The following is a 12,835-nucleotide window of genomic DNA, read 5'->3' as shown; positions in this document are numbered from 1 at the left end:
ACTCGCATCCTTTAAGCAATCAAGCGTTCGTCTTTTTCTCCCACCCCCTTTCTTTCTCTAGTTGTCAGGTGAATGTGTGTATGTGCTCATGCGTGCCCTTGTATTTGTGTGTGTGTGTGTGTGTGCTTGTGTGCAAAATGGGTGTGAATGTAAGTGTGTGCGTGTTTGTGTCTGTCTGTGTGTTTGTGTATTTGGTGTGTGTGTGTGTGTGAGAGGTGAGAGAGAAAGAGGGTAGGTGTGTCTGTAGGTAAAACATCCACGACTTCAAGGAGCTATGCCTGTGCACTCTGAAGCACGACGACCACTGTCTGCTGTCTGAGTGACATGCTGTTAGACGGGTCCATTCTCTGCACCAGCAAAGCTGCCATCTCATCTCGTCAGCATGCCAAGCAGAGAGCCCCACCCACCCAATGAAACAAACTGCACTCTGCCCTCTCACACCAGCCCACGGGGCTAACTGTGGCCCCTAGCCCAACTAATTACAACCCATTACATCCACGGCTAATAACCATTCAGCACTAGTACCTACCAGCTATTTGTAACTGTTCAGAGTTACGCTGTGGCCTTAGCATTCTCGTCTAGCCTACGATGAGGAGGATAGCATGCTAATTAATCCAATTGAGGAGGAGTGCAGGGGGAGGAGATGCACTGAAAGCCCTGACAAACTCCAGCTGGGCCTAACTGATGGGATTGAGGATGTGCGAGCCCTCATTATGAAGACCCTGGGCTCTTTAATGTCCTGCTGCTGTGCCAGTGGTGCTGGTGGGAGGGGGGTGGGGGTGGGGGGGGGGGGGGGGGGGGGGGGGGCAGTGGCAGGGGAACCTGCTATTTTACATTAGGGGGAACAGTGATTTATTAGGGTCCAACTAAAGCTCTAAAGCTTGCTAGTGTACGGCATCCTGGGAGACTGAGACTGGCCGAGGATGGAAACCAGAGGCTTTGCTCTGTGGTCTAGCCAACTAGCCAAAAATGACCTATTCTTTTAGGAATACATGCACATGTATACACAAAACATGAACACAAGCATACACACACACACACACACACACACACACACACACACACACACACACGCACACACACATACTCTCTCTGTCACTCCCACGCACACGTACATACACACACCATCTGCTGTACGAATCCAACACCATCTTACAAAAAAAGCTAATCTGCCCCAGGGGGAGTGGAACATGCTCCTCCTGGCTCTGCCTCCTCCTCCTTTGGGACTTAGGGCAAGGGCCACGAAACTCCAGCCCAGCCCAGCCCATCCCATCCCAGCCTCACACACACATCTCACACACACACCCCTGACACGTGCACACCACAAACACTGACAAAGGGAGCTGAGACTGATGACGCTCCGCGCATGTGGGCTTTTGTGTGGAAAAAGGCCAGACTCATCCATCCAAGCGGCCATTTATTTATCCGTCCATTCATTCATATATTCCCACTCGGCCGGCAGAACTGGAGTAAAGTCGGGAGATTGAGGTCACTATGACTTCCAGGAGCCTTTGATGAACGTGCCGCTGCAGTTTTCACCATCACAGTGTCGCCCCGAGTGGCGAAGCAAGCCACCATGAGTAATACACACACACACACACACACAGCACATACACACACAGCACATACACAAATATATGAACACATGAAAACACACCAACACATACTATGCAGACAGACTCACATGGACAAAAAAAAAGTTCAAAGGGAGCCACCATCGCGTATGTGCTTGCTCTAGAGCAGGGGTCTTCAACCTTTTTCAGACCAAGGACCCCTTGGCTGAGAGAGACACTGAGCAGGGACCCCCACCCCCGCCGCCCCAAATTTGGGCCTGATATTCATATAATTTATTTGGAACTAAGTGTCAGTCACACACACACACTCCCCTACACATGTTTGAACAGAATTACAAATCATCTGTGACACACAACTCGTTTCAATTTATTCTGTTTATTATTGATATTTTTCTCCCTTACAGTTAGCCATCACTCTGTATTCAATTAGGGAGGGACAAAGAATTGAGTAGCTTGAGAAGCTTAAGTATGGATGAAATATCTCATACCTACTGAGAGATCTGACGTTTGAGAATTCATCATTCATGTCTTTGGCAACAACATTCTCCCTATGAAGCATGCAGTGCGTCATACATGGCTCCTGCACCGTCTGTGCACATCGCGACACATTTTGGCCAGGGTATATCATGTTCACGGAAAAAATTGTCGATCACTTTGAAAATCTCTGAACTTTTTTTACCTCCAGGCAGCTGCTTACAGAATAGAAATTCCTCCTGCATCTCATTTTGGTGGACAAATCACAAAAAAGCTAAAAGCTGAGGGTCGTTTGACACATCGGTGGATTCATCTAATTGTAGTGCAAAATAATCTGCCTTCGGAAGTTTTCCGACTAGTAGGCTAGTGCCCTCACATCAGCTGCCAATTCATCAATAGGGCGGGCATTGGGATGCTTTTCAGTTTTTTTACGTATTCATCCTTCGCAAACATTGTTTTGCACATATCACTAGCTGTTGGCAATATTAAACTTTCCGCAATTATGTATGGCTGTTTGGTCTGAGCGACACGTAATGCAACTTGATAAGAGGCTTTTAAAGCTAGCTCGCACACTTTGGCTGATTGTCTCATCAAGGTCTGCTGGCCCTCAAAAGATTTTAAACAGGAAATATGTGTTTTTTTTTTTTCAAGTAAGCATGGGTTGTCTTTGAGTGTCGTTGCAGCTTTGATGGTTTCATAGTTTCGTTTGATAGCACGGAAGAGCAAACCACGCACACTGCTAATTCTTCACCATCGGTCTCTTTGTAGGTGAAGGCAAACTTCAGATCATTCTCTGAATATTTACGTGTCTTCTCCCGTTTGCACTTAAGGCTTTTCATGGAAAGGGAATTGGCATCCTCTGAAGGTAGATCATCTGAACCGCCATCAGTGGTGTCTGACGAGGAGCTCTTGTTCCGAGAAATTACAAAACGATCAATTATTTCAAATTGTATGGTTATGGCAGGTAACGTCTTTTGGCACCAGATAGCTAAAAGTGCATATGTTTCCATTATGATCAAATGATCGCGTGAAGACTCATGGGTAGCCTATGTATTATTTTTACGTTCTGTTTATGTTTATGTAGTCTTTTGGACGTTTTTAATTTTTGGAAGAGGGAAAAAAATGCTTCAGATGAAATCATTTGGCGGACCCCCTGCAGTACCTCCGCGGACCCCCTGGGGGTCGCGGACCCCCGGTTGAAGACCTCTGCTCTAGAGGGTTCAGACCTTGGCCTCTAAAAAGCGCCTTGAGACAATGTCAATACATTCGTAAAATTGAATTGAAGTGAAAACACACTCACTGTGCATACACACACACTAGGGATGGGCATAATTAATCGATGATCGATGAATTGATCATTGAGAATTTCGTCGAGGACATTATTTTTTCATTGATAAAACTAATGCATATTCTGTTGCGTAGTGTGCGTGTAATTTATTTATTTTAGGGCTGTCAAAGTTAACGCTTAATCTATGAGATTATTGTGGCCGAGATTAATGCGATACAATATTTTAACGCAGTTAACACAGCTTTGTTTACTTCCGGTGTGCGTTGACCAATGACATGAAACCGCTGCGTGCCTGCAGTCAGTTAGATAGGAGAAACTGAGACGGTAGTTGAAGATGGAGAGAGCTGAGGGATTGTTGGGCGGAAAGTTTCTGTTTAAGAGGCAAAATGACGGAACAATCGACAAAACTAAAGTTGCATGTGGCATTTGTCAAGCCGAATGTAGCTATCACAGAAGCAGCTCGTCTTTAAGTTATCACCTTAATGCAAAGCACTCGACAGAAAGCAGTCCCAGGTTAGATGGTCGCCAACCCACACTCCACGACTTCTCTAGGAAAATAACTAGACCAGTCCGTGAAAAGGTTACCAACGCTGTAGCAGTTTGGTTTGCCGGTGACTGTCGGCCCATCAACATAGTTGAAGACGGTGGGCTGACTGAGGTGATTCGAATTGCTTCAGAGGAGAACTCTTACGATTTACCGTCGAGGGGCACCATTGTGTCTCTCATTCATTCCTTGTATGACGGCGAGAGAGCACAAACAAAATACAATTAAACAACAGTGTCTAAAATACACGTTGCCTGAAGTGATTTTTTAAAAAGATTTTCAATCTATTGACAGCCCTAATTTATTTATAATCTGATTTTATTTTGGAGGAAAAAAAAACGAGGGTCAGTTGTGTTTATGAGCACCGGCTTCTAGCTGTACAGCAGCGCATATTTTCAAGTGTAACCATTGAACGGATCTCGTTTAACTGCCACAAGAGTTGTCCATCTTGTAAGTTTAACTGCCACAAGAGTAGTTCATCTTGTAATAAAGATCTCAATGAGGAAACACGCTATGTTTTTTCTATTTTCACTGCATTTTAATATAACCTATAAATAGTGAATTTTAATATAAAAATATTAATGATTAATCGAAAATCGATCGTTAATTCTCCCGACGATCGATTAAGACAATTTAATCGAATGCCCATCCCTAACACACACACACACACACATACATAAATCCACCCACAAATACCCACAAATACCCATAAATGTTCACATACTAACCCACTCATGCACACACACATGCAAGGGAAGTTGGCCACGGGGCAGCAGCCGCACTGGCAGTGTTGAGCGTTAGCATGGCCCCAGTGCTGCGGACAGAAGTGCATGCCACCGCGGTAAATCCCCCCCCCCACGGTCATCAGACCAGTCACCCCACCTCAGGGAGGCCCCCTCAGGGGTGCTGGAGATCAGACAGTCCCCCAGCCACATGCAGGCTCTAACAGGAGGCCACCCAAGGCCACCGCGCCACATGCAGAGGCCACACTCAGCTGGGAACCTTACCAGCCGCACCAGGTCTACAGCCCACCATAGGGTTTACTACATCAGTCTACATCAACTACACATCCATTCATTACTGCTAATTTGTGAGTAATCGTGATTATTATGGGGTTCTTAATCACCAGTCGTGACCTGAAAAATGAGCATGACTGAAATCATAATTCTATATGATAAATTACCTATGAGAGTTTTTAAAGTGTGCATACTCAGTTGGTTTAATTCATAATGGGCCTGGAAGTCATTTGGGCCTTTCAGCAAAATACACCAGGGCCCTGAGTACGACTACAATTAAACGCAACATCGCTTTGGACTGCGTGCGGCTGATTTCCATGAGGAGTTTCCTCAGTTCAGGTTCCTGCCACTGTGACATTTCACGGTATATATCATGACGACACTGTTTCACAGTCTCTGGCTATAGTGAATGATGGGGTCCCGTATACTGTATCTGTTTAGACTTGACAATGACTCCATAATTACAATGATCATCGTAATCCACATTCAAGAAGAGGATAGGGCAAAGAAAAGAAGAGGATTGACAATGAAGGCGAATAAAAAGGCAGTGAAGAAAGACGCTGAGGTGGGAAACGAAGCAGACTGTGAGACTGGGGGTTTTGGGGGCACGTGTCCCCAGAGGTGTTTCGGCAGGGGGTGGGGGAGGACTGTGTGCTAAAAGGGGTTAATGATGCACACTGATGACACAGGCAAACAGAACGGGCACAGTGGAAATGCCTAGATGATGCCCCTTGTGTCAACACGGAGGGGTAGGGGGCACGGACGTGGGGGGCACAGTGCCCTCCAGCAGGGCTGAGTCTCTTTCCTACTCGCCTCTTCTCCTTTCTCCCCTCCCCTCCACCATCTTGGTCTCTCCCTTGCTCTTCCTCTCTCACTCCTTTCTTTCTCCTATCTCTCTCCTCTTTCACTCCTCTCTCTCTCCTCTCTCTCCTCTCTCACTCCTCTCTCTCTCCTCTCTCTCTCCTCCTTCTCTCCTCCTTCTCTCCTCTTTCTCTCCCTCTCCTCTCTCTCCTCTCTCTCTCCTCCTTCTCTCCTCTTTCTCTCCCTCTCCTCTCTCTCTCCTCCTTCTCTCCTCTTTCTCTCCCTCTCCTCTCTCTCTCTTTCTCTCCTCTCTCTCTCTATTCAGCTGACACTGGCACTGCCTCAGGCAATGACAAGCTCCCCCCTTAGTACTCTCATCCCCCCTCGGCTCCATCCCTCTGCCACATCCAGCAGCACCCATAGCTCCTGATCTATAAATACCCCTCACGCCCATCACAGTCAATTACCCTCTGCGGCGCCAGACACACCTCCCCTCCCAGCATGCACCGACTCTCCGCGGGCCATCAATGCCACCCCCTTCCACCCTCTATACTGAGCCAGAGGGAGGGGCCGCAAAGGAAATCAGCTTAATTCACACACTCATACATCATGCACGCACACGCATACACACACACACACGCACACACACACACACACACACACACACACACACACACACACACACACACACACACACAGACATATGCACATACACATTCCCAAATGCATGCACTGACACGGCCATCACTACATATGGGAACATAAGCACGTCCATGCCCATCGACACACTCCTAAGCATGCAGGCATGCATATATCTCTAGGTGCACACGCAAACATGCACACACATATGCGTGCATTAGCAGAATGTATAAGAGCACAGCCTACATATTTCATGATAAATACAAGTACTGTATGTGACCTCAAAGTTGTAATGCACACTGAACCATGCTCATATCTGGGCTGCTCCTATTCCGTGTCCCTACTCTTATGCAAAGGCCTGGTTTACATACTGTGCACACACACCAGCATGCACACTTCCAAACCCACATCCCAAATCTGGTTTTAGCCAATGGTTCACCCCAAATCAGGCATCAACCCAGTTGGGGGGGGGGGGTTGTTAGAGCCTGAATTGTGTAATAATGGCCTGAAATGGAAATAAATAATCTGTTCTGACTCTGAAGTGTGCTGATATAAAAAGCCTGTAAATGTGGGTCACAAGCCAGAGCCATGAACCTATGCCAGTGTCGGGGTGTCTGAAGCTATGAGCACACTGTACGTGCCAACCGCTGGGGCGTCGAGATCAATGAACTCACCGCGGCGCTGGGGAGCTCTTGGGTAGTCTTAGTGGTGGAACGGGCAATCACCTCAGAGGCCTGTAAGGAGAGAACAGAGCCAGGGTCAACATACACTCCTATAAGATCTGAGCACGCTCAATGTTAACACACTGGTCATGGCTAAAGCTAATAGGAAGACTACTACGAATTTATTGCACTACGAGAATGAAAATATACAACCACATTGGGTGGCTGAAAGAAACGAGACAGGCGCTGATAATAGTCAAAGCAAACAGATTATATCGGTCTGTAAGCACTGGTACTTAACAATGAGTGCATTTTGACTTCATGGATAACAGAACAGACAGGGTAAACATTAGCTATTAGCTTTATAACAACAGTGGCATTCATTCAACTATATTCAAATCAGTGGTTCAAATTCAGGCTGTTCAAAAGCTTGACAATGGCTGTGTTGATATCTGTTAACATCCTTATGGTACCAGACGCTCTTGCCGTGTGCACACCGTAGCGTACAGATCTCCGGCAGCCATGGCACATGAGGACCCAGCAGCATGGCTCCTGTTGGCAGACATCTTAACCCAGATGGGACCTCAGCCATGTGGCCTCTGCCAAAACCCCATTTGTTTGCTTGATGCCATGTTTAAAGCTGGAACACCACCCACACAATGGCTGTGCAACACAAAAAGTGAGCAAATAATATCAGTGCCATCATCATGGCTTTATGTCCTGTCCTTTGTTCTGGCATTAATTAGCACCTACAACTGAAGTTCTGGTTACATGTGAATTATCAAATGAATGCAAATGGACGGTGCTCCACGTATGCTGTATTCTGCTACATGGTGATCACACATCTGTGTGTCTCAGGGCTAGCTTGTTAGCTTTCTGTATCACAGCCAGCGGTCAGGGACAGACACATAAGCCAATCTAGTTAGCTAGCGTGCCTAATAACCCTTCACCTTCCCCTCCTGCTAAACAAATACCCCAATGAAAGACTAATTTGTAGAGAATTTTCTAGTTCATGTCCTGCTTCCTATACACCAGATGTTCTAATAGCTCCTACAGATGATTTATCTGCATATATGCAGATGGTCATATTTATTAGTGTGGATACAGATGTGTACACAGGCCAATGTGTTTCTAGGTGAAGTGCTTGAGTGCCTGGGGTCATTGCAGCTCTACTTGCTAAAGTGTGAGTCATTTTTCCTCACACAGGCAGGAGTGAAGGGCAGCCACCCATAACCCCACAATCCCCCAAATTCTGACTATACTGTGAGTCATTTTGCCTTACTGGTTCTTGTTGCCTCCAGAACACCCAAATCCCCAATCTTACATCTAAACCAACACACACACACACACACACACACACACACACACACACACACACACACACACACACACACACACACACACACACACACACACACACACACACAAATGACACCATATGACCACCCCTTTTATGACAAATAAAATAATTTGAGCAAGAGATTCAGTTTGCCTGAAGTTTACCCCAATACGTATGTACTGTAATTCAAGCATGAACAGCATGTGTGGCAAGGTAGCTGGCCAGGGTTCTGAAATGCCTGTCGGGAGCTGGCCTACAGTCTCTGCAGACACACACCTCTGATACCAAGAAGTACATCAGTTTGAGGCTTAAATGGTAACATATAAGGAGTAGGTGGGGAAGGGGGTAGGATACCGAAGCAATGCCGGAATGTTTGACATTAGAGGTGGGACAGCGGAAGCCATGTAAACTTCGTACAATGATGGACATGGGAGGAGTGACATCTGTCAGTCTGTCGTTCTGGGCTCCTGACGAGCAGCATTCAAATGCCCATAGGTGTCACCAGGGTCGCCGCAGAACACTGAGTGACAACCACAGCTGAGGACAGCGCTGATGACAGAGCGCCGGAGAGGTGAAATGAGAACAATGAAAGGCATAGGACTGGCAGACATCTTGTTCTTGTGTGAGGACAGGACACACACACACACACACACACACACACACACACAGACACACACACACACACACACACACACACACACACAGACACACACACATACACACAGACACACAGACACACACACACACACACACACACACACACACACACACACACACACACACACACACACACACACACACACACACGCTGCACAAATACTATACCCTGCATGCTGTAGGCCTGTCTATATCCCTTCCCAGCGATCTGAGCGATCTGAGAGATGACCTTTTATAATGCCATGTCACTAAACCCTTATCTTCATTCAAATAATTTCACTAATGAATCCCCCCCAAAATAAACAGAAGATTAAGGGCATCATTAAAGCTTTCATAGAAATGACTCATATCCCTAGATAACAAGCAGGGCTTTAAGAAACAAAGATTTAGTCATGTGTTAAGTATTACAACAGTCGGGGATTTAGGCATGGCAAGGAGATTATATGGGCCGTAACATGTTGGAGAAGCCTGAGGAGTTTGAAGTATATTTTGATAAAACACATTAACCCCTCGTAAACAATGACTCACTCATGTGTCACTCATGTCCGAGTTCATCAGCGGAGAGGAGTAAGTATCTACCGCCCGTCCTCAATTTGTGTCCATTTGTAGTCTAATTCACCTCCCTTAGGACCTGCCTCGGGTAAGCGAACAGTCGACTATAGTCAACTACACACAGTACTGTGAGATCATCCCAGTTCCTCATTAATAAGTTGCATATTTATGGGAGAAACCGAAAGTATTTTATGCAAACATGTATCTAACTTGAGTGGAATGGAACTGACGGAGCACACAGGAAGTCAAATGAGATATGTAATGCAGCTTTCAATTTTCCAGCTTGAAATCGCTTGAAGACCAATACAGCATTCTAGAAATACACTAATAGCGCAGAACGCACTGTGAATATGGCCTATTTTCTGTTGGCTCGGAAGTAAGCTGACTCTGGACCAGCTGAGTCCTGACCATCAGCTGAGGAAGAGGAGGGAGACTCAGGCAAAAGGACCTCCTTTCCTTCCCACAGCCCCTCATTCTGTTTCAGTATGCATCCTTTCCTTCCCACAGCCCCTCATCGGTTTCAGTATGCATCCTTTCCTTCCCACAGCCCTTCATCTGTTTCAGTATGCATCACGCCACCGAGACAGTGAGACTCTTCTGCCAGGCTCCTCTGCCAGGGGTCACAATACACTGGCAATGAGACACAAGGAGGTTCTATGCTTAGATGCCACTGTAATGCCTAACACACAAATGTATGTAAGTGAGATATTCTCTCTGCATAATTTTAAGAGGATGAGCTGAGAGGAAGTGGAGCGCAGCTGTAGTCTGGGGTGTTAGGTTACACCTCAGCTCTATTAATATTAAATTCAATTGCAAACCGGAATCGGAGCGTCCCTGATTGCCTGCTCACTTCCCAACAACTTCGCTTCTCTTCCCAGAAAATTGGCCTCCCTGACCTGACCTTTGAACTCTGTCCATTAGAGAGCCAACCAGAGGTGAGTAAACACATCCGCGAGGGCTGGAGCGAGGGGGGTCAGGCAGCATGGGATGGAGCTAAGTGGACGAAGCCTTCTCTGACGAAACGCTGGGCCCTGTCACCATGGGAACAGCTGGTACGGGGAAAGGTGAGTGGATTAACTGCGTGGGTGATGTGGTTAGTGTCAAGAAGATGAGGCTTGTTTAGGCTAAGGGGAAAGAAACAAGCCCCTTTAAAAACAAACAAACAGACAGGGCAGGATAGATGGTGGATCCATGTGGACGGCTGGAGGGAAGGGAAGATGGGGGGGACAGGCGAGAGAAAACAGGAACAGTACGTCTCATGCTTGGCAGGAGCAATGGCTCAATGTTGCAGGATGACCTACTTTTAACGAGAGAGAGAGAGAGAAAGAGAGAGAGAGAGAAAGAGAGAGAGAGGGGTGGTGGGGGGGGGGGGGGGAGAGAGTAGAAACAGAGAAATGTGGGGACACAAGAAGAGGAAGGGGGTGAACCAGAATAGAAAAGATAGAGCAGGGGGGAGGAGAAAGAGGAAGAGGGCAGCATGATGAAAGTGTGTGTGTGTGTGTGTGTGTGTGTGTGTGTGTGTGTGTGTGTGTGTGTGTGTGTACAGAAACAATTCCCATTCAGGCCCAAGGGCATGTGTATGTTTGTAGTGTGTACATCACGGTGTATGTGTCGGTTTGTGTGTGTGCATGTGTGTGTGGAGGGGGTTATGTGTAGATGTGTGTGTGTGTGTGTGTGTGTGTGTGTGTGTGTGTGTGTGTGTGTGTGTGTGTGTGTGTGTGTGTGTGTGTGTGTGTGAGGGGGGCTGGGGGTTAAAGGAAGTGCCTGGCTGCATCACGAATAAATCAATGGCTGCTTTTCCCAGAGCGCAAAGGGCTTCCTCTGCTCTTCCTCCAGCGTGTCTGCCATCAAGGTTTTTCCCCCATCAGCGTACATAAATTAACTGTCCAACTGCCAGGTACCTGGAGCAATCCACACACACACACACACACACACACACACACACACACACACACACACACACACACACACACACACACACACACAGAGAGAGAGAGACTCCATGCGCACACAGCACAACAGAAGAACATAAAAACCTTCGAAAGCAGCAGAGATGGGACTTCTAGACATCCTGACTCACACGCACTGTCTGAGCACGTCTGGGTGGGTTAAGGAGCTCTGCCTCACATCGTGTCTCTCTGCCCAGTCTCTCACATGTCACTGAGCAAAGGGGGCTGACGGGCAAGGGACGGAAACACTGATCTCAGAACAGCCGACGCCACGCTGCAACTCTGGTGACGCCGGCGCTACCAGAGAAGGATTCTTCTGGCAGAGGGGGACAGCGAAGAAGGGATCTGGGTCGCCCATGGTGGACCCACTTCATCATGCATAATCCACCAAAGTCTCTTCCAGCGTGCCAGCGTGCCAGCATGCCACTCTACCCTGCTGTAAATGCATGCCACTCTACCCTGCAGTAAATGCACGTGTGGCTCGGTTGTGAACCAAACACAAATAGATGAAAAATTCATTAAGGGGAAGACGTTTTATTAAATGGGCTTCTTGCCACAGATGAGAAGTCAGATGCTTCATTGCTTAACTGGTGCGTGAGCTGGAAGAGAGGGGTGGGGGTTATGTGGTGGTGGCGGAGGTTAGAGGGGGGGGGGGGGGGTCTGATTAGAGTCTTTTAGTCTCTTCACACAACAACAAGGAAACTCGCTCCTCATTGGCTCCTTGCCTCCGTGGAGACCGGGGTGAAACCTCTGGCACCGTTTCAAAGGGGGTTCCTTTCAAACCCTGTGCTGCAGGTCAAAACCCAAACACCCTAACCTTCCCCTAAATTATTAAACACCTCCATCCTAAAAGAGACCCCCATCTATGCACCCCCTTCCTCCCTCTGACCTTCAAAAGATGTTAGTCTTCTGCATCCAAGCCCAATCATTACCATGGTTACGTTTGAAGATTAGGTAGTTCGCTGCACGTTGCATGTCATTAGGGGGTGGAGTTGAGTTGGGGATGGGGGTTAACAGTCAGATTAGCAGAATCTTAAATGCTAGAAGTTATTTGTCAAATGATTTCTGGTAACATTTTTATTAAAATTCTCCCCTAATTTACATTACTGCTGAACATTTGTCTGTGCATGCTTTACGCATGCATGAACTCATGTAATATGCATCATTAGGAGGACTTTTATTAAAACATATCTTCCATAATTCAGTTAGAAGTGTGTGTGAGGAACAAACTGAGCAAGCAGAGATCACATTTTTTTAAGTGGTAATTACACTGGGGCTAGGTAGCGATTTCCCCCTGATGGAGACCCTGATAATAATTATTCATGTAATTAAACTATGCG

The 12,835-nt window shown here is 46.9% G+C and overlaps 1 protein-coding gene across 24 annotated transcripts in view; it reads right to left on the bottom strand.

Annotated features, from left to right (window-relative positions):
• The window catches only part of nfasca (neurofascin homolog (chicken) a), an 80,447-nt gene that overhangs the window by 38,257 nt on the left and 29,355 nt on the right, over positions 1–12,835 (bottom strand). For all 24 annotated transcript variants that reach the window (XR_006152435.1, XR_006152434.1, XR_006152436.1 and 21 more), the window contains exon 2: positions 7,011–7,070. The gene's annotated coding sequence lies outside the window, so the exon portion shown is untranslated. The remainder of the gene's footprint in view (positions 1–7,010; positions 7,071–12,835) is intronic.

Source organism: Clupea harengus, chromosome 5 (genome assembly GCF_900700415.2).
Source record: "Clupea harengus chromosome 5, Ch_v2.0.2, whole genome shotgun sequence".
Taxonomy (NCBI): Eukaryota; Metazoa; Chordata; class Actinopteri; order Clupeiformes; family Clupeidae; genus Clupea; species Clupea harengus.
Note: the sequence above shows the minus strand (reverse complement) of the source record. Positions and strands in the feature narration are given on the sequence as shown.